Source organism: Hemiscyllium ocellatum, chromosome 20 (assembly GCF_020745735.1).
Source record: "Hemiscyllium ocellatum isolate sHemOce1 chromosome 20, sHemOce1.pat.X.cur, whole genome shotgun sequence".
In the NCBI taxonomy this organism is placed as follows: Eukaryota; Metazoa; Chordata; class Chondrichthyes; order Orectolobiformes; family Hemiscylliidae; genus Hemiscyllium; species Hemiscyllium ocellatum.
The window spans coordinates 46,018,185-46,042,281 of record NC_083420.1 but is presented as its reverse complement, the minus strand read 5'-3'; the positions used below and the strand labels follow the sequence as shown (position 1 = coordinate 46,042,281).

The 24,097-nt window shown below is 40.5% G+C and overlaps 2 protein-coding genes across 3 annotated transcripts in view; one reads left to right on the top strand and one right to left on the bottom strand.

Annotated features, from left to right (window-relative positions):
• Nucleotides 1-23,827, bottom strand: part of gpr146 (G protein-coupled receptor 146) — a 110,476-nt gene extending 86,649 nt beyond the window's left edge. The window contains exons 1-3 of one of the 2 annotated variants that reach the window (XM_060840811.1): nt 23,798-23,827; nt 22,069-22,365; nt 8,929-9,058 (exon numbers count right to left, since the gene is read on the bottom strand). The gene's annotated coding sequence lies outside the window, so the exon portion shown is untranslated. Of the gene's footprint in view, nt 1-8,928; nt 9,059-22,068; nt 22,366-22,808; nt 23,036-23,797 lie in introns of those variants that run through there. The other variant, XM_060840810.1, reaches the window with a different exon arrangement.
• Nucleotides 1-24,097, top strand: part of LOC132825488 (uncharacterized protein C7orf50 homolog) — a 408,037-nt gene that overhangs the window by 347,187 nt on the left and 36,753 nt on the right. The gene's annotated exons all lie outside the window — the stretch shown is intronic.

Genomic DNA, 24,097 nt, shown 5'->3' with positions numbered 1-24,097 from the left:
TCACCATCAAGCCAGTGGATGAAGAGGGTGCAGTAGTAGTTTGGCGCACTGACCTCTAGGCCTATCTTCTTTCGAGCAGAGAAGGTTGAGAGGGGACCTGATTGTGGCGTATAAGATTATGAGAGACATGGACAGAACAGATAGAAATCAGCTTTTCCCCTTTGTTGAAGGGTCAAAAATAATAAGGGGCCATAATTTGGAGGTGAAAAATGGGAAGTTTAGAGGAGATTTGAGGAAAACTGTTTCCTCTTAGAGAGTAATAGGGATCTGGAATGTACTCCTTGGGAGGCAGGAAACCTCACAACCTTTAAAAAGTACATGGATGAACATTTGAAATGTTGTAACATTCAAGGCTATGGGCTGAGTGCTTCAAAGTGAGACTAGTGTAGATTTAGAGTAGCTTTGCTGGTGTAGACTTGATGGGCTGAAAGGCCTCTTCTGTTCCATATGTTTCTATGATTTTGCCTGAATATTGTTATGGTCTTACTGCTTATGGACATGGGCTGCTTCTGTATCTGAGGCATTACAATGGGAGATGAACATTGTACAATCTTCAGTTTTCACCTTATCATAGCATCATGGAATCCCTACAGTGTGGAAGCAGGCCATTTGGCCCATTCCGACCACACTGACCCTCCAAAGAGCATACCACCACCACACACCCCCCCCCCACCATCCTATCCATGCATTCCCCATGGTTAACCTGCCCACCCTGGACACGTGGGTAATTTACATGGCCAAACCACATAACCTGAACATCTTTGAACAGTGGAAGGAAACCAGAGCACCTGGAGGAAACTGGTCAGGGGAAGGTCATTGAGGAAGCAGTGAAATTGATGGATCTAAGATATTGTCCTGTATGTTTTTTCTGCCTCCAACTATTTCTACTGATTTCTGTTAAGTGTGTTCCCCTGAATAATTTTGTTCAAAAGTAGTGCTGATCATTGCACTGTGAGAACTGACTTTAGTGTTGTTAAAATGAATCAGTGTTAGTAGATAAAGGTATTTCATGGATTCAGAAGTACATGTCTGAGTTAATTCAGCTTTCTCGGTAATTGGATTAGGTTCTATTCTGTGCCAGTTTCTTTGACTACATTAATGCTATTATTACTTTTAGTGATTAGTATTGATAGCCATGGGACTACTTGATTGTCATAAAACTTGATATGTTTCACTAATATCCTCCAGGGGAGGATTTCTGCTATCCTTACTTGGTGTGGCGTATGTGTGATGTCAGATCTAAATGGTTGAGATTGCCTTTACATTGCCCACTGAAGTGGCCAATCCTTCTCAGTTGTAATAGATGATTGCTGAAAATAATCTTGTTGGTACCTACCACATGTGGTCCACCACAGTTCTGGAAAGGTACCTCATCAGATCCTTTACATGCTAAGTAAACACTGTTCTTAAAAAAAAACCTTTATGTCTGCCTTGCTGGCATAAATTTCTCCATTCTCTGCTTCAGATGTTCTCATCATGAATCATTAACCAGCCCCCAGCTTCCACTGATATTACTCTGAAATCAGCTATCAGAGAATTGCAAAGTAGTTAGAGAGGCCATTGTCTGACCTCTGTGATTGCTGCTTCTCCTTTTTTGTGGAGAGATGTTGGGCTAGAGTCAGAAACTGAGTTCACAGGCTCAGATCGCAAATACAAGCTTGGCTTCAGGCCTGTACATAAAGCATCTGATCAACCTGCCCAACTGCTACACCATTGTAGAGTAAAAACAGCATTTTTTGAAAGAAACTTTTCTGTGCAACATGATTGAATATTTACTATTTCAGTAACATATAGTTTAACCCTGAGGGGAAAAATAGTTGCACTTCTTTAAAGTGAAAAATTCATTGTACCCCTGCTATTATACAAATGCAGAAAGATTCCTTTCCATCATCATTTGTAATTAAGTTCATCATGAAATCCCCACAGATTGCAATTTGCAATATGTGGCATAGAATCCATTCTTTGTTTTGTCCCGAAGAAAGATTTCTGACTTTGTTGTTCATTGCACCGTAATTGAAACCAGTCTGACTTCTTCAAACTTCCACTATGTGCCTGCAAAACATCTTGTGTGCAAGGCTAAAGTATTCTCTGAAAACCGAGTGCAACATTAAAATCAGTGACATATAGGAGCAGGGGATTTTCTGAGGAGTTAAGGGTCTAGTTAGTTTGAATTTATTCAGAGTTCTCATTGCCAGTATAAAATTATCAGCGACAATCATAATGGCTAGACTGGATTGATGCCCTGAAAGCGCTTACGCAGAGAACAATCTGGTACTGGCTACCATCTGCGATGTGGCAGAATGAAATTCCACGTTGTCGAAAAGGTGACTCCTATAAACTGCTGGAGAAAGAATTTGAGGATTGATACATCCTTTGATTAACAGCTGCCTTGACAACTCAGCAGTTTCTTAGATTGGGGAAATGATCAGATGGGACTTGAAGAGAAAGGAAAAAAATAAGTTTTAAAAAGGGACAAAACGAATGTAAATGTTTAACTTTTAACTATAAACTTGTAATTTACTTTTTAACACAATTGTATTTCCTATCGTAGACAGCCTTATTACTCCTTTCAGCTGCTCCCAACATGTCTACAGCAGAATGACAACAAGGTAAATTAAACCAAACCTTCATTTCAGAAGTAACTGATATATCAAGCTATTAGTGGTCAGTTTAGGGAATTATATTCAGCCTCAAATTTTGTGGGTTTGTATGAAGTAAATGTTTTAGATCTGAGCAGCCCTTCATTCCCCAACTGCACCAAAGTGAAATTGCTCATTTTGGTAGAGAATACGAAAGAAGAGTATTATTTAAATGGAGAAAATTTGCAGAAAGCTGCAACACAAAAGGGACTTGGGGGTAAAAGAAAACAATTGAAAGAACTGTGGATGCTGTAAATCAGAGACAAAGTTAGAAATTGCTGGAAAAGCTGAGCAGATCTCTGAAGAGAAGTCGGAGTTAGCATGTTGCGTTGGGTGACTGAGGAAGGGTCACTGGACCCGAGATGCTAACTCTGATTGCTTTCGACAGTTGCTGCCAGACCTGCTGAGCTTTTACAGCAATTTCACTTTTTGTCAGGGACTTGGTGGTGGGTACATGGAGACAGTGCGCTGCCAGTGATGGTAGTAGAGTCAGATACATTAGAACATTTAAGCAACTCTTGGATGGGCACATGGATAATACTAAAACGAATGGTAGAAAGGTTTGTTTGATCTTTGGGTGCGAGTATAAGAGGTACAGTTAGTAAGTTTGCAGATGACACCAAAATTGGAGGTGTAGTGGACAGTGAAGAGGGTTACCTCAGATTACAACAGGATCTTGACCAGATGGGCCAATGGGCTGAGAAGTGGAAGATGGAATTTAATTCAGATAAATGTGAGGTGCTGCATTTTGGGAAAGCAAATCTTAGCAGGACTTATACACTTAATGGTAAGGTCCTAGGGAGTGTTGCTGAACAAAGAGACCTTGAAGTGCAGGTTCATAGCTCCTTGAAAGTGGAGTCGCAGGTGGATAGGATACTGAAGAAGGCGTTTGGTATGCTTTCTTTTATTGGTCAGAGTATTGAGTACAGGAGTCGGGAGGTCATGTTGCGGTTGTACAGGATATTGGTTAGGCCACTGTTGGAATATAGTGTGCAATTCTGGTCTCCTTAATTTCGGAAAGATGTTGTGAAACTTGAAAGGGTTCAGAAAAGGTTTACAAGGATGTTGCTAGGGTTGGAGGATTTGAGCTATAGGGAGAGGTTGAACAGGCTGGGGCTGTTTTCCCTGGAGCATCAGAGGCTGAGGGGTGACCTTGTAGAGGTTTACAAAATTATGAGGCATGGAAACGGTAAATAGGCGAAGTTTTCCCCCTGGGGTAGGGGAGTCCAGAACTAGAGGGCATAGGTTTAGGGTGAGAGGGAAAAGATATAAAAGGGACCTAAGGGGCAACTTTTTCAAACAGACAGTAGTACGTGTATGGAATGAGCTGCCAGAGGATGTGGTGGAGGCTGGTACAATTGCAACATTTACAAGGCACTTGGATGGGTATATGAATAGGAAGGGTTTAGAGGGATATGGGCCAGGTGCTGGCAGGTGGGCCTAGATTGGGTTGGGATAGCTGGTCAGCATGGACGGGTTGGACCAACGGATCTGTTTCCATGCAGTACACCTCTATGACTCTAATTGCTTGCTATATATTACGTATTTAGGAGGTATAAGAATTATGTCTAAATAATTATACAATTAATGGTAAGGTCCTGGGGAGTGTTGCTGAACAAACTGACCTTGGAGTGCAGATTCATAGTTCCTTGAAACTGGAGTCTAGGTCGATAAACAGTGAAGAAGGCATTTAGTATGCTTGGCTTTATTGGTTAGTGCATTGAGTAAAGGAGCTGGGAGGTCATGTTGTGGCTGTGCAGGACATTCATTAGGCCACTTTTGGAATACTGCGTTTAATTGTAGTCTCCCTGCAAAAAGAAGGATGCTGTGAAACTTAAAAGGGTTCAGAAAAGATTTGCAAGGATGTTGCCAATGTTGGAAGATTTTAACTGAATAGGCTGAAGCATCGGAGGCTGAGGAGCGACCTTCTGGAGGTTTGGGGCGTGGGTAGGTTGAATAGTCATGATCCTTTCCCTGTTGTGGGTGGTGGGGTGGGGTGGGGGGCTGCAAAACTAGTGGGCATAGGTTTAAGATGAGAGGGTGAAGATTCAAAAGGGACCAAAGAGCAACTTTTTCACAGAGAGGATACTGTATGTATGGAATGAGCTGGCAGAGGAAGTGGTGGAAGCTGGTATAACATTTAAAAGGCATCTGGATGGGACATGAATAGGAAGGGTTCTGAGGGATATGGGCCAAGTGCTGGCCATAGGAGTAGATTAATTTAGGATATCTGGTCGGCATGGATGAGTTAGACTGAAGGGTCTGTACAACTCTATGATTCTTTAATTCCTATAAATTATGCCATTATACCATAGATATTCTCTCTGATGCCCTTGCCAATACTGCCATCTCAGTAGACACACTGCTGCTTGTGGAAGTTTGCTGTTCTCAAATGGACTGCTGTGTTTTCTATGTTGCATTTGTGACTATACTTCAAAGGTATTTTATCAGCTGTCAGGCACATTGGGACAACCTAATCTCATAAATCATGCTATATAAATTCAGATTCTTTAGTTCCTTGATGAAATTTTTAATGTGTCCCAGTGGTGTCCACCAAACCTCATACTTGCTGTAAGTTGAATCAGCTATAAACAGGTAACCGTCTGCTGGATCCTTAAAAGCCCATATTGGGATGACTTTGACAGGAAAATTCAATCACTCTGCAGAGCGCTGGACCTTGAAGTTCTGAGATAGATATTATTTATTTCCATGTCTTTCATGGAGTATTTAGTGAAAGAATTACACAGGTTTTGAGGTGCACTTCTGTCTTCATGTGCTGATGGGACTGTGCACACATAGAATCATACAGTATAGAAGGTCATTTGGACCATCATATCTGTGCTGGTTTGTTGTAAAAATACGTACTCTCCGAACTCCCCACTGGCCCTGAAGCAAGACACAACTCTGAAAATTGGATTTGGGTGAAAATCTTTTTTTCCAGTTCACCAGTTAATTTGGACAGGTTCAGAGAATGGGCAAGGAAGTGGCAAATGGAAAACAATGTGAGAAAATGTGAGGTCATTTACTTTGATAGCAAGATTCAGAGATCTGAAGTGCAAAAAGACTTGGGGGTTCTAGTCCAGGATTCTCTCAAGGTAAACTTGCAGGTTGAGTCAGGAGACAATGAGAATGAAATGATGGCATTTATTTTGAGAGGATTTGAATAAAAAGCAGGCTTTATAATGATTAGATTAGATTAGATTCCCTACAGTGTGGAAACAGGCCCTTTGGCCTAACAAGTCCACAATGACCCTCCTCTGGTCAGACCACATTTTGAGTATTGTGTGCTGTTTTGGGCCCCATATTTAAGAAAGGATGTACTGGCCCTGGTGCGTATTCAGAGGAGGTCTCAGGAATGAAAAGCTTCATGTTTGAGGAATCTGGGTTTATACTCAGAGTTTAGAAGGATGGGTGGGGGGTGGGGTTGGAGGGAATCTGATTGATCTACAGAATACTGAATGGTCTGGACAGAGTAGATATTGGGAAGATGTTCCCATTGGTAGGAGAGACTAGGACCTGAGGGCATAGCCTTAGAGTGAAGGGAAGACCTTTTAGAATGGAGATTAAGGAGAAACTTCTTCAGCCAGAGAGTGGTGAATCTGTGAAATCCATTGCCAGAGAGTACCAGGTCATTGAATATACTTAAAACTGAGATAGATAGGTTCTTGAGTATCAAAGGATTAAGGGATATGGAGAGAAAGTAGGACTCAATGGGCTAATGACCTAATTTCTGCTCCTGTGAATTATGGTCTTAATTCATAAGTTCTTGAGTTTCAGAGTAGTGGTGACAACTTGCCAATTTTAAGTGTTCGTATGGAAAGATTTGTTTTAAGTTGTTCAAAAATGTTGCAAGTGTTGCTTCCTGTATCTTCTCTTGGTTTGGCAGTTGAGGAACCTTTGTCTGTAAGACTCCTTGGAAGCAGCAAAAAAAGCTTAGAGACAGCTCACTGCTTGGAAGGAACTGACCATTCTAACAAGCACTGGAACAAAAATTGTTCAAGGGCAGTTTCCAGATCCCATTTTTAAAAAAAATATGTTTAGATGCCGGATAAAATTGTCAGATGTTAGCAACTGCATTGTAAATGTAGATTACAATCAGGTGGAAATAAATGCATGTTATATCATAATTCAGAGAAATAGTGAGACTATTTGTGGTGGTGAGTGGATGTTGTCATTGTGACCAATTTCCTTTCTTTCACAATAGCATTTGTGACCATACCATGTACAGAAATCTCAGTCCACAGTTCCACTTTCCTGTAAATGATTCACTTCCAAAAAAAATTACACTCAGAAGTTGTGCCCTTTTAAAGTCAAGCAATCAACCTCCTCTTGTGAGCTCATTCATTTCAGATAAAACTCCTGAATTCTTTCTCCTTCCTCTTTAACTTGGCCATGTTGTTACTGTGTACCACCAATTCCCTGGGAGGAAGGATTTGACTTTGCCGTTGTGCCGTAACTCTTTTGATAGCTAGTGCAAGGCCAGGGAAGTGTATTTTGGCTCTGTTCCCACAATTTTCTCTTTCTCACTTCACATTGACATCCTAACCTTGACCAAGAACTTGCTACCCATGATTGTAAACTTCCCTTATCCTTTGTACTGTGATACTAGAATGGAACACACACCCAATACCAATAGCTATTCTGTTTAAAGCCTTTTGAAAGTTGTCAGACCTCTGCCTTGAAATGAGAGCATGAGTCCTGCTGTACTGGCCACCTGTGAAACTCGCCAGCGTTTGGAATAATTGAGCTATCAGGTGGGGCACTTTTCTATCCTACTTCCATATCTGATGTTCTGGTAAAAGCCATTCTGACACAATTGGTTCAACACAGCTGACCTGGTAATGTTGTCACCCCTGAGTCAGGAATTTACAGATTCAAGTCCCACTTCAGAGAGAAGAACACAAATAACTAAATTGTTACAATATTGAGCGAATGCAGTCTTGCCAGTGATGTGGTCTTTTGGATGCGATGTTAAACCAACACTCCACCTACCCTCTCTGATAAATGTAAAAGATCACAGTACTATTTTGAAGAACAGAGAAGTCCTCCTTACTATCCTGTAAATATTTATCCCTCAACTAATATCGTTGACAAAGATTATCAGGCCATTATCAAGTTTTGTTTCTGGGAACTTGCTATGTGTTGATTGGTTCCCACATTTCCTACATTACAACAGCAATTTCACTTCAAATAATTCATTGGCTGTAAAGCACTTGTCGAGCCTCTAATTTTGAAAGTTGCTATATTAATCCAAATTCTTTCTTTAAAATTTGTCTTTCACTTTGGCTTTTTCTTATTCTACCAGGACACCATTGGCAATTTTACCTACACCAATTACCACAAAAAGTTTGTTTATTTCATTATTATTTAAATGGTGAATAAAACGCGTTAAGATTTCCGTACAATTATTTCTGTACCAATTCCAATTTTGAAATCAGTGCAGAGCAAATTTAAATGATCTGGTATATCTTTATGTGAGAATTACATTCAATTGCCATATTTTGTTTGCAAACGAAATCCAGTTCACTTTGCAATAAGCATGCCAAGATTTAAGTGCCTCAGGGCAGTCTGCACACAGCAACAAATCTATACAGAAGATTGTCACACATTTAACAATACTAGTTCTGTATTGAACATTGCATTCATCCAATTCAGGCCTCATCCATGTCTGCAATTTTCCTTGCTTCAATTGACGGCCATGCTTCAGCTGTTTCAGCCCTAAAGGTCTGGAATTCTCTCCCTACACTTTCCCACCTCATACTCTCTCTCTTCCTTTAAGATGCACATTTTTGATCATGTTTTTGATCATCTGCTGCAATATGTCCTTATGTGGCTTAATGTCAATTTTTTGTTTGATTATGCTCCTCTAACATGCTTTGGTATAATATATGAATGCAAGTTGTTGAATGAATGCAACTGTCTACATCTGAAGTAACAACTTGGAGAGCATCTGAGCAAAGGTATCACAAATTCCAGCAGCTAAGTTAATTACATCAAAACAAGTGAGGTGATGCCTGTATTTATGCACAATGATATCTGCTGACTATGTGTTTCATCTCAGTTGCATAGTGATTCATGTTGATACTTGTTACAAAATTACGCACACTATTATGCAATCAACTCCATCATTTGATTGATGCTGCAAGAGAAACTGAAATGAAACTGGACTCCCACCGAAACATGCTCTGAATAATTTATACAATGATTACATTTCAAATGTTTTTAAAAGCAAAACTCTGAAGTCAAATCAGTTCGTATACTGTAGGGCAGGTTTCCATGCTCAACTCACCTGGGCTATGGCTTGTACCAGTTGCCCAATGTGAAGCTGCAGTTTTCACCTTGGGGTACCAACCCACTGGGAATGTCTGGAATCTCCAATGGATGAAGATTAACCTCCTGGTCACTAGTGTAAACAAAACCTAGGAGAAAAATCAAAGTGGCAATCAAACAATTATTTTCCAAAAACTGTTTTGAATACTTACATTTTATCATTTATTCATAACATTGAAGCTATTGAAAAGGTTGTTTTACTGGCACTAGGTTAGTGATGAAACCTCCAGGAATAATTCCAAGCAGAGTTGGCAACCCTGTTTTCTTCAATAGATGCTTCTGATCCAACAGAACTGTCTGGAGTTCATTGGTTTAATGGCAAGGTCCTCTCAGCAGAGGTGTTCAAATAGAGACCGATTATAGAGCTGGATTCTGAGGTTCATTAATTTAAAAAAAGGGCTAGTCTTGAAGATTTATTCCAAGAAAGGATTCCACTTAAATGCTCCAAATTGAGAAATGTTTGGAAAATAAAACATTGTTTTACCTTGTAGCTGTAAAACATCATGTGATACACATTTCATTTGTTGCAAAGGAACACCCAACTACTGACCAGGTGATTCTGCAAAAGCATGCTCTGAGATTACTGTTAACTCAGAGTTACTGTTTTTTTATGAAATGCAGCATTTACAGAACTCTCAGTGGTGTTTTGGATTTATCTCATTAAGATTCTGACAGTGTTCCGAGAGGGTCGTGAATGTGGTACTGTTTTGAGTCTGGCTGGAATGGTGAAGCAGTGTTTTCCAAAACTAGCTGCATTCTGGAAAGTTTCCATCTGACTGGAAAGTAGCAAATATAAACCCTTTCTTTGAGAATGGAGGTTAAAAACCTTGAAGTCAGTTAGCTTGACATCAGTCACGAGGAAGGTGTTAGAATTGATCATTAATCAGGCTACAGGTGTAGCCTGTAGGTAATTGGGAAGAGTCACCATAGTTTTGTGAAAGGGAAATCACATTTAATCAATTTATTGAAGTTTTTTTTGAAGAGTAACATGCACTGTGGAGGAGGAGCATATTGGCATACCATGTACTTAGATTTCCAGAAAACATTGTTCAAACCACTGTTAAAACCAATAAGCAAAAGATTTACAGAAAATTGGAAACGAATAATCCATGCTTTGAAGATTTCTCTTCCACATTGTTGGTAATGGGTTGAAGAGCTTAATCTTTAATTCCTGGAGATTCCAGGATAATCCTGGAGGGTTGGCAACCCAGACCAGTGTTGTGTGGGTACCTAGCTACTAGACTGCCTACCTTGCTACCTGCTGCTCTTAATGTGACCATTAGAGGGCACGATGGTGGTGATGGTGGCGGGGTTTACTGTTGAAACAATTAAATCTCATCTGATGGAATGAATTGTATTGCCCACCTTGGTCATGAAACACCTGCCCTCCGTGTGATACTTGCTCTTGAGACTGCTCTGAAATACTTTGCCTTTAATGAATTGGACAAAAAACAGTGCTATGCAATGTATAAAATTGTAAATGAACTTCCCCTTCAAAATGAACAAAAGGCCGATACATTTAGTGTTGGAGTAGATGGGTGACTTGACTTTGAGAATCTGGAATGCATAAATGAGAAAATCCTGCTTTAATATTGTGACTTCAAATGGAATTTTAATAAGCTATTTTGTTTTACCTTACCATATGCCATTACATAAAGACAGAGGGGAAGTCATACTGCAAAGCCAGTTAGAGGAAGGAAATCGTCTTGGCTGATACATGGTGTAGCAGAGCAGACTGTTTTCTGCACAAGAGTGTGTCTGTTTTCCTGAACTCTATGGCACAGTGCAATTAACAGTTGTTTTTACACATGATAGCCCAACTCTTTCCTCCGATTTATTTTTGTAGCCCAGAGTACATCACTGATGGAATTTTTCCAAGGAAAATATTCCAGTCTATCCTTGGAGACACATTCCATGTGCTGGGTTATGAACATTCAGTTGCTTATGATGCTTTTTTTTTGCAAATTTGCTTGGTGACATTTTATCAGCTGTCACTATGTAAAATTGCACCAGCAAAGAAACAATGCAATCCACTAATTACAAAAAGATTTTGTAACAATTCAGCTGTGCCCCTGTTCTCACCTAATTGCTCACTGGAGGCTGGCAAGGTCTGACCATCTGGAGCCTGAATTTCTTCATGGTTGATGGTCACTTTGCTCAATAGTTAGTAAGCACTTTATTCCGTATTGCCTGCACTTTTAAACTTCTCATCAATGTTTTGAAAATCATCTTTGCTCCTCCCTCCCTCTCTCTCGCTACTTCAACCCTCAGAGTTCATTGCACTCCTCCATTCTGATGTCTTGTGCATTCTTCATTTTCAACAGTCTGCTTTTAGTGACTAGGCCCAAAGTTGTGGAATTCCCCCCTTAAATTTTGATACCTTGTGTACTTTTTAAACCCTCCTTGTTTGACCAAGTCTTCGATCCATTAGTTCTTTTGTGGTCTGGTGTCACATTGACTGATAATGCTCCTGTGAAGTACCTTGGAATGTTTTCTTAAGTTAAAGATGCTATATAAACACAGGTTGCTATTGTGCTGAAACAGGGCTACAAATGTTTCCATCTTCCTTCCTTAATCCAAAAAGAAGCTATGAATGTGTGGACTCTGAATGGTCATCTAACATTGTTCCACTGTAAACTAAACAGAAAGTTTTGTGAAATCATATTTTCACAGTTTTGGAGGAGGCCATTCAGCCTCATTCTGACTCATTAACTCATATATTCCTGTTTGCTTGCAAGTTTGCTCATGATTTTAACTTTTCTTTCCCCCTAAATGTTTTATGCTTGCCCTTATCCCTTTTAAAAGCTGTTTCTGGATTTCCTGCACCCCCCACCATAGTTCCTGGTCAGATGTTCCATGCTTGAAATCCCACAGCTGAAGGCAACATTTTAACTTCATGTAATTGGTGAAATATTTGATGCTGGCCCACTGAACAGTGGAAACAAGATTCTTTTCAGCTTATAAAGAAAGCACTTGCAGTTTTATAGCACTTTTCATAATCTTGGGATGTGCCAAAGCTCTTTACTTCAAAACGTATTTCATTAATTTATATAATATTTCTTGTGCTGTGGCAAGACAGCTTATAATTTCGATACCCGATCGAATTCCCTTTTAACCTTCTGTAATGAAAAGAACCCGAGTCTCTTCATAATTAAGATCTCTTGTACCTTTTTATTTATTGATGGAATTGTTTATTCTCAGGTTAAAATGCTGACACATTAAAACTGGCAGTGATGAAAAATTCTAGAAGGATATTTCATATCAAATCACCTGGATGATTAACAGCACAGAAATAGGCCATTTAACCATTTGCACCTGTTCTGCTGTTCAACTAGATGGTAACTGATCTGTGTTTTCATTACATCCATTCCATCACAATTCCATAGCCCTGATGTAAATCCCCCAATCTCAGTTTTGAAATTTTCAACTTTTATTCGTTCTTGGGATGTGGGCATTGTTGACTGGGCTGGAATTTATGCTCCTTTCCAGTTGTCTAGTGGCCATTAAATGTCAACCACATCATTATGGGTCTGGAGTCACCTATAGGCCAGACCAGGTAAAACTGGAGATTCCCTTACATAAAGGACATTAGTGAACCAGATGGGTTTTTGTGACTTTCAACAGTGGTTATACAGTCATCATTAGGCTTGCTTTTTATTCCAGATTTGTAATGAATTCAAATTTCATCATCTGCTATGATGCAATTCTAACCCATAGCTAGAACTTGGGGTTCTGGATTACTAAATCAGTGACATTGTCACCACAGTTCTGCCTCCCTGTAATTCCCCCCTGTCTCAACAGCTTCTTGGGTAGGGATGATCTTCGATATTTCCATGTCCTTCGTGTAAAGAAGTACTTCCTGACATCTGCCACAAATAGCCTAGCTCCTCATTTGGAGGTTTCGTTCCTTTGTTCGCTCTCCATTAGAGGATATCGGGTAGATGGAGATAGATTGTTAGCTCCTGTAATCAAATCAAGCATTTCAATTGTCTCACCCATTAAATCTTCAATATTCAGAGGAATATAAGCATGGTTTATGCAACTTGTTCTCATATTTACACCCTTTGGCATTATGGGCTCAAATCTGTGCAGTAAAGACACACTCACAAAGTGAAAGACCAGTGTTTCCAACTGCAAGCAAAATATTTCAAGCATTTAGCTTCTGATGGTTCAGCATGTGGACTAATCCATGACTTTTCAAAATATAATTATATTGGTTTTGACAGTTCTGATGGAAAAATGTGTTGAGGTCAATTCTCAAATCATCCAAATTACTTGGCTTAAAGAATTCTTTTCAGCAGACAATAAAATAGCCACAGGGTTGAACCGATGTCCCTACTAAACAATAGTAGCTGAAACCCCAGAGAGTTAATATTGCTTTTGCAGTTTTATACCTGTAAAACTGTGTAGCAAAGTACGACAGGTTTCTCTGGTAATTGTTTCCATGAGTGTAATGCAAACAGAGGACCTCTGACTCTAAGGCAAGAGTTCCATCAGTGTGCTGCTCAGCAATTAGTTGCCCTGGAGTCCTGTGTGATTACAAGCTTCTATCCCCTCGGGGGGCCACATGATTGGGAGGCTCTCCCGGCTGACCCCATAATTCGGAGATAAGCCCTCTGGGATGCCCAATCAGACACACTCGCCTTTCCCCCAGAAGTAACTGCAAGCTGTAGTGCCTTGTATCACGTGTATGTTTGACTCTTCAAACATTGTCAACTTCCAGTTTCACCCATTGATTCACATGAACATGTTTTCTCCATAGGATTAAAAGTAACATGTTTCATGAAGTTAGGACCTCCCAAAGCACTTCATAGTCAATGGATATTTTATCTTTAAAGGTATAGCAAGCTGCAGTTAATTTGTGCACAACAAGGTATCATGAGTAATTTATCTTTATTGATCTTGATTCAAGGATAAATGTTGGTCAGGACAGCAAGGGAACATCCCTGTTCTTAGAATAGTATGAGGGGACCTTTATGCCCTCCTGTGTGGGCAAACACATCTTATTTTAATGTAGCATCCAAAAGATAGAACCTATGACAGCACAGCGCTTCTTCACCACTTCATTACAAGTATCTATGCACTCAAGTCTCTGGAGTAGCACTTGAACTCATGACCTCCTGCTACAATGGCAGGACTCCTCTACACTTACAGGTTGGAAGAGAGAACTTTGCTTTGCTTAGAGCTGCGACAGTATGAGGGCAAGTTTCTGAGCTCTCTGCTTAGGTAAGGAATAGTATACTGCTCATGCTGCATGATTCACTGCTTAAATTAATATTTTTTCTCTGCAAATTACAACCTGAGTGCAAGCTTAATTATGTGTAAACCGTGAAATGGGTTGAACAAGAAATGTTGTTGATTCAGCTTTGTGAAGAAAAACACCTCTTTTTATGCCCTTTGTCATTAAAGTCGCTGAGTTAACATCTCACATATATACCCTGTGCTGCCTTTTTCTTATTGTACGTAATATACTGTTTACCAGTGAAATCTGACTGTTACAAGTATTGTCTCAAAAGCAATATACTTAACCTTATATATTAGATGCCACATAAACTAGCAATATGTTTGAAGCAAAAGGCTGGGTAGGTGGGAAGCATTTGACACCCGTGGGGTACTGGCAACTAAGATCACCGAGGCTGTAGGCAGAAATGTTGTGGGGAAGGGGGACAGAAATATAAAAACCAGTTTTACAATGCAATTGATCAGATAGAAACATCGTTTTCTTTTAACATTTAACAATGTTAATTATTTCCAGAACACTGAAATGTTGTAAAAGATCCCACAGAAAATCCCCCCTCCACCTATCCTGTCCTTACTCCTCACCTTCTGCTTCCCTATCCCCCCTTACCACCCTGTACCTTAATCTCCTCCTGTTTGTTCTTCTGCCTTTCCCCTTCTCTCTGCATCCCCCCTACTTGTCCCTCTACTTAATCCCCCAACCCTATAGTCTGCACATTCCCCTGCTCCTCCACTCCTGTTTCTCACTTCTTCTCCCTCCTCTTTAATGATCAGGAAGGTGACTTGGTTAACTTGCAAACAGTAATGTTCTTCACTCTTTACATTTAAGTAACCTTGACCTAGGTTTTCAGATGAAGTAGCAGTGACGTCAGTGGGCGAATGGAAAGTTGTCTGCACTCTGGATCTGTGTCCCTTTGCCATTCCCCCAACCCCCATTCATCATGAATTTCAGAGTTGTGGATTTAAGCAATTTTTCTGCTAATGGGTATGAGTGTCATGCACAACATACATTAATGTCAGAAGAGACCATGTATTACATTCCACTTTAATAGCTTGAGCCAAGTTGGTTGCAGAACAAAAATGCCCTAAGCTAATGTGGCTTCAGATATTTAGAGCAGATATGAGTTTCACATTTATTTAAATGTATAGGGGCCTCCTTTTCCTTGCTTTCCACAGTATTGTTTCATTCCTGGCAGCAGATAAGCTTTTAGTTATAGAAAGGTAGTATCAGAGCTCACATAGTACTGCAGTTAAAACAAGAAGCTTACTGAAAGCCAATAACTATGAACAGAATTCTCCTCTATAGAGGAGTACATTCCTGAACTATGCTTCGTGCATATTGTATCTTTGTCCTGATAGATGCATGGCAATCCTGTCTGAACATCTTAAGAAAAGCCTCTCTTTACTTCATACTATTCACAACCTGAAGATGACTCAAGGTGCCTTCTTTAATGCAAGAAGTATGGCAGACAGTCTGTGCATAGCAAGGTTCCGCAAAGAGCAATGTGCTAATGACCAAATAATCTGTTTCAGTGGTGTTGGTTAAGTAATACATATCACAGAATTATTCTAACGTAAAGGAAGCAATCAGCTCCTTCTGTGTCCGCTCTCCAAAAGAGGATTTTGCTAAGTGCCATCCTTTCATTGCAGTGAACAATTTCACCTATCTGTTCTGTTTAAACCCATCATGATTTTAGAAACCTCTATCAGACCTCCAAATAGTCTTCTCTTCTCTGAGGAATATACTTCTAACTTCTCCAATCCACCTTCATAACTTAAATTGTTGTCCATGGCACTGTTCTCATAAATCCTTTCTGCGTATTGGTCAGGACATGTTGATTAGCAGAAAGTGAGGACTGCAAATGCTAGAGATCAGAGATGAAAATGTGTTGCTGGAAAAGCACAGCAGGTCACGCAGCATCCAAGGAGCAGGAGAATCGACGTTTCGGGCATAAGCCCTGCCCTGCTCTGCTCTTCAAAACAGTGTAACCTGAGAGGGGAGATACTTAATATATCTTGTTTCTGTAAATCAGTCTATATCCACTATAACAATATTCTTGTTAAAATGGACTTTCTGCCACTCTCTCAATGATAGCATCTCAAAATTCCTTTGTATATTTAAGGTTGAGATGGATAGATTCTTGATCAATAGGGAAATCAAGGGTGACAGGGAAAACAAAAAAGTGAATATGTTTAATATTGGATCAGCCATGATCCGATTGATTGGTGGCTTCAAGGACCAGGTGGTCTACTCTGGTTCCTACTACTTATGGTTTAAAACAGGATGTTGCCCAAGATTAACTCTCATTGTCCATCAGTTTTGGGATGAGAGTCTTCACTTCGTGGTGAACTCTTCATTTCAAAAGTAATGAAACCTCCGCACATCAGACCTTGTCATCACATGGGCTTCCACCACAACCAACTCATTGGCAGCCACTAATGATTCCCATTCACAGATACTGATTCTTGCAGGCTGACATTTGCTCACTGCTTTGTCTGCCCAACTGCTATACTCTCACTGGGCTCCATCTCCACCTATTGTTTACCCCTCCCCGCTCCTCACACCCCATCTGCAGCATATATACCAATCTTCTCCTAGCTACAGTCAGTTCTAAAGAGTGGTCACTGGACCTGAAACGCAAACTCTGCTTTGTCTCCACAGATGCTGCCAGAACTGATGAGTTTCTTCAACTATTTATCTTTTTGAGCCTGACCTTTGACAGAATATTATACTTTATCTTGCTGAGTGGGAAAGGTCAAGGGAGAAAGATTCTGATTTAGTGTAATTACATAGTGTAGGAACTTGTAAAAGGAGTTTGTGCAAGTCAGAACAATAGAATCAAACAAACAATGGTGGATGTTGGAGCAAAAACAGAAATAGATGGAGGAATTCAACAGGTCTGTCAGCATCAGTAGAAAGAAAATCGAGAAACTGTCAACGTTTTGATTCGAGTATGACATTTTATTCTGAAGAAGAGTCATGCTGGACTCAAAGCAATAACTCTTTCTTACACCATAGATGCTGCCAGACCTGCTGAATTTTCTGTGTTTATTTCAAACTTCCAACATCAGCAGTATTCTCCTTGGAATCCTGATCAGCTGGTAAACCCCAGCCAACACCATTGTGACAATGTCCTGATGACCTGATTTAGTAATGTTGCTATTTGTAGGACTTTGTTGTCAGTTTGTACTTAGCTATGTTCCCTACATTACAAAAGAGATTGCAATTCATAATTACTTCATTCACTGTAAAGTGCTTTGGGGTATCCTGGAGTTGTAAATTCAAATTTTTCTTGCTGGCAGCCGAAGTTAAATTCCTACATGATTTGCAAAGTCAATGTGAAGACTGTAATGACAAGCTGAAGTAGGTCAAAAGTACATTTGTAGAAGTTTACTGTTAGCATCATTGCAGTGATCAGCAGGCATGCTGTAAACATTTCCTATAGACTATAATGACAGTTAGCAGTTAAGTGCATCTGTGTATTCTGACTTGCTGCTCAGATACCGATGCAAAAGCTTATATTACAATCTGTCTCTGTATTTGGGAGTAGCTCAGAGGAATTCACAAAGCTTTTGAGATGAGCTGTGCCAAATTAAATTCATCTGCTCCACTGACTGCGATTGTTATTTCTGATTCTGATGCCTGTGTCCCTTTTAGATTTTGTGTCCAGGCTTATAGCGTGTTGACATTTTATGAAGCAATCAAAGTGTCCAAAAAGATAAGCATTCGAATAATCTTGCATGTTTTTTGAAATGATTCAGTAGTCCACTGGTTTCATGTAGCATCACTAGCAAACCAGAGCCCATGAATTCAAACCTAGCATGCAATTCTTGAGATTGAATTAATTAAATAAGGAAAGGCACACTCTAAATATAAATAATGCATAAAATATCCATCTGGCTCACAGACATCTCTAGCCAATCTAACCTCTGCATGATTCTAATGCTTCTCTATGTAGGGTTGCCATCCCTCCAAGATTGTCCTGGACGTTCTTTGAATGACAGACTAACCTCTTGGAATGTACTGGTAACAGCTTTGGGTGGGAAATAGGGGGTAATCATAAGGGTGCTTCTAAAAACAAAAAGCTTGTTTTTATTTTCTAATTTTCATACATCATATCATAGAACCACAGAATCCCTACAGTGTGGAAGCAGACCATTTAGCCCATCAAGTCCACTCCAATCCTCTGAAGAGCATCCCACCCAGATCCAGACCCCTACCCTATCTCTGTAACCCTGCATTTCCCATGGCTAGTCCACCCTGCCTGCACATTCCCTGGACACGATGGACAATTCTGAGTGGCCAATCCACCTAACTGACACATTTGTGGACTGTGGGAGGAAATTGGAGTGCCTGGAGAAAACACACGCAGACACAGGGAGAATGTGTAAACTCCATACAGACAGTTGCCCAAGGCTGGAATCGAACCTGGGTCCCTGACACTGTGAGGCATAGTTCATTATCACATACAAAATTGGTGATTGGGAGATATTAAAAGGGCTATTTAACCAGGTGGTGTGGTTGGAAGATGCAAGCCATGTGAATAAGACTCCAGGAATGCATCAAACAATGTTGCTAACCCTAAGATTATGCTGATAACTTTTAATGCTTTCTAGAAATATTCCCAGCAAATTACTCAGTTACATAAAAACAGTACTTGAAGAAGGTTCATCATTATCTCAAACAAACAAGGAAGGGACAACAATGAATCTTTGCTGGCCTCGATTCTGAATAATCCAAATTGGAGGATGGGAAAAAATTGTGGCTGTAAGAGCTGCACCTTCTTTGAGGTGTTTTAGGTGTTGGAGGTGATTTCCTCGAATTCCAGGAGTAGTAGTTACTGTTTTATAAGATGTTGCATTGTTTTGGAACTTTGGGGAGAAAAAGATCAAAACAATGGCATTTTTAAAAGGAAGAAGAGAATAAAAGCAGTGACCACATGGCCAGTGAGAGAGATGGAGACAGAAAGAAGCCAACACTGCTGTCTGTCACAGCAGTGAATCTGCACAGCTACTGCCTTTGCTGTTTGAGTTCAAGTATTTTTAGACATCAGAATGCATCTAAGAAAATTGTGAAATTCACAGCTGATCTTGGAGGAACCTGTGTGGGAGAACTCACAGCACAGAAGCAGATATGTATAACCTTGCTGTCTTACAAGGACGTTGCCAAGTTGGAAGGTTTGAGCTATAGGGAGAGGCGGAATATGCTGGGGCTGTTTTCCCAGAAGTGTTGGAGACTGAGGGGTGACCTTATAGAGGTTTATAAAATCATGAGGGGAATGAACAATAGACAAGGTATTTTCCCTTGGGGAAGTCCAGAACTAGAGGGCATAGGTTTAGGGTGAGAGGGGAAAGATTTAAAAGGGACCTAGGGGCAACTTTTTCATGTAGAGGTTAGTGTATATATGGAGTGAGCTGCCAGAGGAAGTAGTGGAGACTGGTACAATTACAACATTTAAAAGGCACCTGGATGTATATATGAATAGGAAGAGTTTAGAGGGATATGGGCCAAGCGGTGGCAAATGGGACTAGATTAATGTAGGATATCTGGTTGGCATGGACAATGTGGACTGAAGGGTCTGTTTCCATTCTGTACATCTCTCTGACTCTCGCACTCTGTACTAGAACTTATCGTAACTCAAGAAATTCAGTATTACTGCATGGAATTTCAAAGCTTTTGTGAATTTTTGGTAAGCTTGCATTATTTAGTTAGGATTGTTACACAAGTCTATTCTCTTTAATAAATTAGTTCTGTGATTTTTTTAGCAATGATTTAAGATTCATTCTGCAATTCCATTCATTTTTCTGTGACAAGCCAGAACTGATGATTGAAAATGGTACACTGATTTGTGAACTGTGTTCATGCAAAGCTTCAGAATTGGACCAATGTTTTCCTGTTCAATTGATAAGTTTTTGTGTTTGTAGAGTATAAATCCTTTTCAGGCTGACTTAATTGAATAAATAATTCTTCGAATGTTATGGTTAGTGAATATTCCTTTAATTAGGAGAGACAATGATACCTGACCTGTACTTGCTGATCCCAAGAGAAACCTAACTATTGCTATGGCACCATGTACAATACAAACCTGAGCCCATGTCTGCAGCTGGTAGTTGAGTGAACAAAGACACCTCTTGGATTTTGACTCACACTTTGCTGCCAAACTAATGGCGAGTTTAGTTATCCAAAAGGTGATTAATGTGTAAATTTCCCAGCAACTTATGGCAAGAAAGGGATTGCCTATGAATTGTAAATCGCCACAATTTACTGAATGATCTATTAGCCTTACAAGAATGGGTGCTTAATGTCAAACTACTGTCAATTTTGTGAAATTATTACATTTGTGTGTTAATTTCCCTCTGAACTTGGGTTGCAGAAAGTTAGGGCTGGCACTTAGCAGTGTAAGAATTTTATTAACTGGGAGATTTACGTTCCTGCAATGCCATTCAAGCTCTGGCCCAGAAAGACAAAAAATGTTGAAATCTCATTCCTGTAGTTATAGAGTCCAGCCTTCCCTTGCTCTTCACATTAAAAAGAACATACTGTCTCTGAACTCTCATTATTTCATTCTTAAAAATCACACAACACCAGGTTATAGTCCAACAGGTTTAATTGAATGTCATTCTTAAAGGCCTTTCATTTCCCAACCATCCTGTTCCCTGTGAATAGCTTCACCCAATAAACTTCTGAAAGTTTGTGTCTATAACCGTCAAATTGGCCTTACTCCAATTTAGAACATTAACTTTACGATCAGTTCTAAAACTTCCCATGACTGTTTTAAAACTAATAGAATTATGATCACTTGCCCCAAAGTGCTCCCCCACTGACACCGATTGAGGAAACAAGTCTAAGTCAGCGGTGTACATTGTATGATGTCCCACTCCAACATATTCTGGGTGATAGAAACCTAGAAAATACCAACAGAAGAAGGCAATTTGACCCTTGAGTCTTTCTCACCATTCATTATGATCATGACTGATCAGCCTGTTCCTGCTTTTCCCCCACATTCTTTGATTCTTTTAAGATCAAGTGCTACATTCACTCCTTGAAATCACACAATGTTTTGCCCTTGACTGCATTCTGAGGTGGTGAGTTCCACAGGCTCACCACTCTCTGGATGAAGAAATTTCTCCTCAACTCATGGTTTACCCCACATCCTCAAACTGTGACCCTGGTTCTGTAATTGCCATGCACATCACCATCTGCAGGGCCAGCTGAGAATTGGCGATAGTCCCCAGTGTAAAAAAGATCACTCAGGTGTCATTTTGCCAACTTGCAGTTGCTAAGACCTGATCCCAAACCAGTGCCACCTCATTCTCCCATCCCATCTTCCTCGTCTGTGCCTTACCATTTGATCACAATTTGTTCTGTCATCTCTGAACAATTTGAATGGATAGAAAGTGATAGCCACCTTTTACATTGTTATCTATATCTCACTAAAGCTTGCAGGGGAGCTGTCAGTACCTGTGATTTATCATTGTTTGAGCAGCAGTAGATGAATGTCGAGTGTATGTTGCCCTGCAGTTTACTCATGTCAGTGGATGTGAAATGAAAATGTAAATTGCAAACTTCCAGCGCAATGCGTTCCAAGGAAAAGTCACTCACTAACTCTTAGATGCTCACGTTGTCATTAGTTTATAGGTATGCGTCCAGAAAACATACAAGCCATGATTCAAGCCCAGTTGGACCTCATTATCATGCATTGCTGAAAATTGGTGAACGACTGTTTAGAAGTTGTTTTAAAGCAGGTGGACAAGAACTAGGCTCCAGCGGTTGCCATGAAACACTCAGGTCGAGTAAGATAAAATGCAATTAGTTTCAAGTTTTACGTTTAACGAGTGAGGACATTCCAGAAACACTTACCCCTCTTTAGCTTTGCCGCTGAGTAGAAATTCGTGGTGCGAAGCTGCCTCTTCTCTCCTCCCACCCCCGAAAATAGGTGCTGTTGATAAGAATCTGGTTCAGCAGTGAGGACTGCAGTTCTGGATGACTTTTCCATGTAGGTTTGCTCGCACCCCCGTCAGCCTGTCTGCATGAGGCCCTTGCTGGTGAAAGTCCATTCTTTTCTCCGAAACTCGTCAGAGGATGATCCCAGGATTGTATAGCAACAAACAAACAGGGCAGTGCGATCCCATTCTCACTCTGACCACTGAGGGATGTCTACGAAAGGGGGGGTGGGGGCGACAGTTTGCAAAATGTTAATACATTCACAGAACGCGGACTGACCTAGGTTGTATCTCGTTCAAACTAAAAATAACTGGGTACATTAGAACGAATTCACTTCTGTTTTTCTCTCTCCCACCCGCCGACTCTGTGCCTAGTGTGTGCGTGTTTTTTGAAAATATATATCAGTCGTGATTACTGTAGGGAGGCTGGCTCTCGGCTGATACACCATGTAATGTGTGCTGCCTGGATTTCATTAAAGCCTGAATGCACTGCGGTCACACCACAGAAGGCTTGTCTGGCAAGCTGCCTATTCCGTGGGTACGATTTCCAAAGAGGCACCTCGGAACTCAGTTGCTTTATGAAGGCAACCCCCCCCCCCCCCAAAAAAAAACACCCCATCCTCCAAACTTCAAAACAACCGCTGTGAAGACGCTTACCTTCTGTCGGATACGCGAGTTACTCACTGACAGAACAAGTCCTGCCTCTCCCCCACCCCCAACCTGTTTTGAATCCTTCCTCAGCGCACTTCAGAAACCTTTTTAAAATTCAGCCCACTGTTCCCACTGTCAGCTCTTTTATATTCTTTCTCAAACCCTGAGTAGGTTTGTTTTTGGAACATGGGCACGCGTTATACTGCTCTGCCATCTGAACCCCACGGGTTTAAAATTCAACATGATGGCATAAACCGTTTTTTGAGTTTAAAAATAAACGGTTGGCAAGGAAAGTGGAATATGTCCTGGCATTTTCTTCCTATCAAAAGCGATAGTGCTTGTGACAGCTAACAGAGGGAAACGGTTGTTCAGAAAAATCTAGGAAATAAAGGAGGAAATGAAAGAGTAGACGACCCTTCCCAGTGGCGACTGTGGACACAACTCCACACAGTACAGTTTAAAAAAAAGACATAAATCTGCTTTTTGTTTCTGAAATGCCTCCGAGGGCGAGTCAGAGCCGATTAAGAGCTCTTTGCCGAGTGCTTGACATTTTTATGACTCTCCTCATTAGTAAAGGATCCAGCAACTTGTTTTGAGAAAACAGCAGCTGTAGCATCTGTACACTGTATATAGTTTTCAAATCTTTGACATGTGCAGTTTGGGAAGAGGGTATCGATCGGAGGTGAGGGTGCTGGGGTATTGATGCCGATGGTACGGAAGGGGTCTCGCTTGCATCCAGTGAATTACATTTCATTCCGGCCAACGAATGTTGTGTAAGGGATTGAGAATTGCAATCATTTTCTGCCTTTCAACAGCGTTATGATGGGCAATCAGAGATTGTTATAAGACAGCAGCTGACATAGCTCCCCCAACAAAACCAACCTCAAAAATGGACTTGTTTGCAAAGTTATATGTGTCAATTTCTACTTGGTTCGGTTGGGGTGGTGTGACGCAATTCAAGGTGAGCACAGTGGATCAGAGTGCAAAACTCTTACCTCTGAGTCCAAAGATTGTAGGTGTAGGGTCCACTCCAGAGATTTGAGCATACAATTTATTCCAGGGTGGCCACCCTCCAAGGTATGGTGCGCTGTCAGAAATGTGATCTTTTGGACGAGATTTTAAGCTAATGCCTTGTCCATCTCTCAAGTGCTTAAAGGATTATACCGTCCTGATTCAGAAAAGAGCAACAGATTTCTCCTTGGTGTCATGGGCAGTATTTATCCTTAACTTAACATCACTAAAAAAAATCATCTGCTTTTGCTGTTAGTGGATCTTGCTGTTTGTAAATTGGCTGC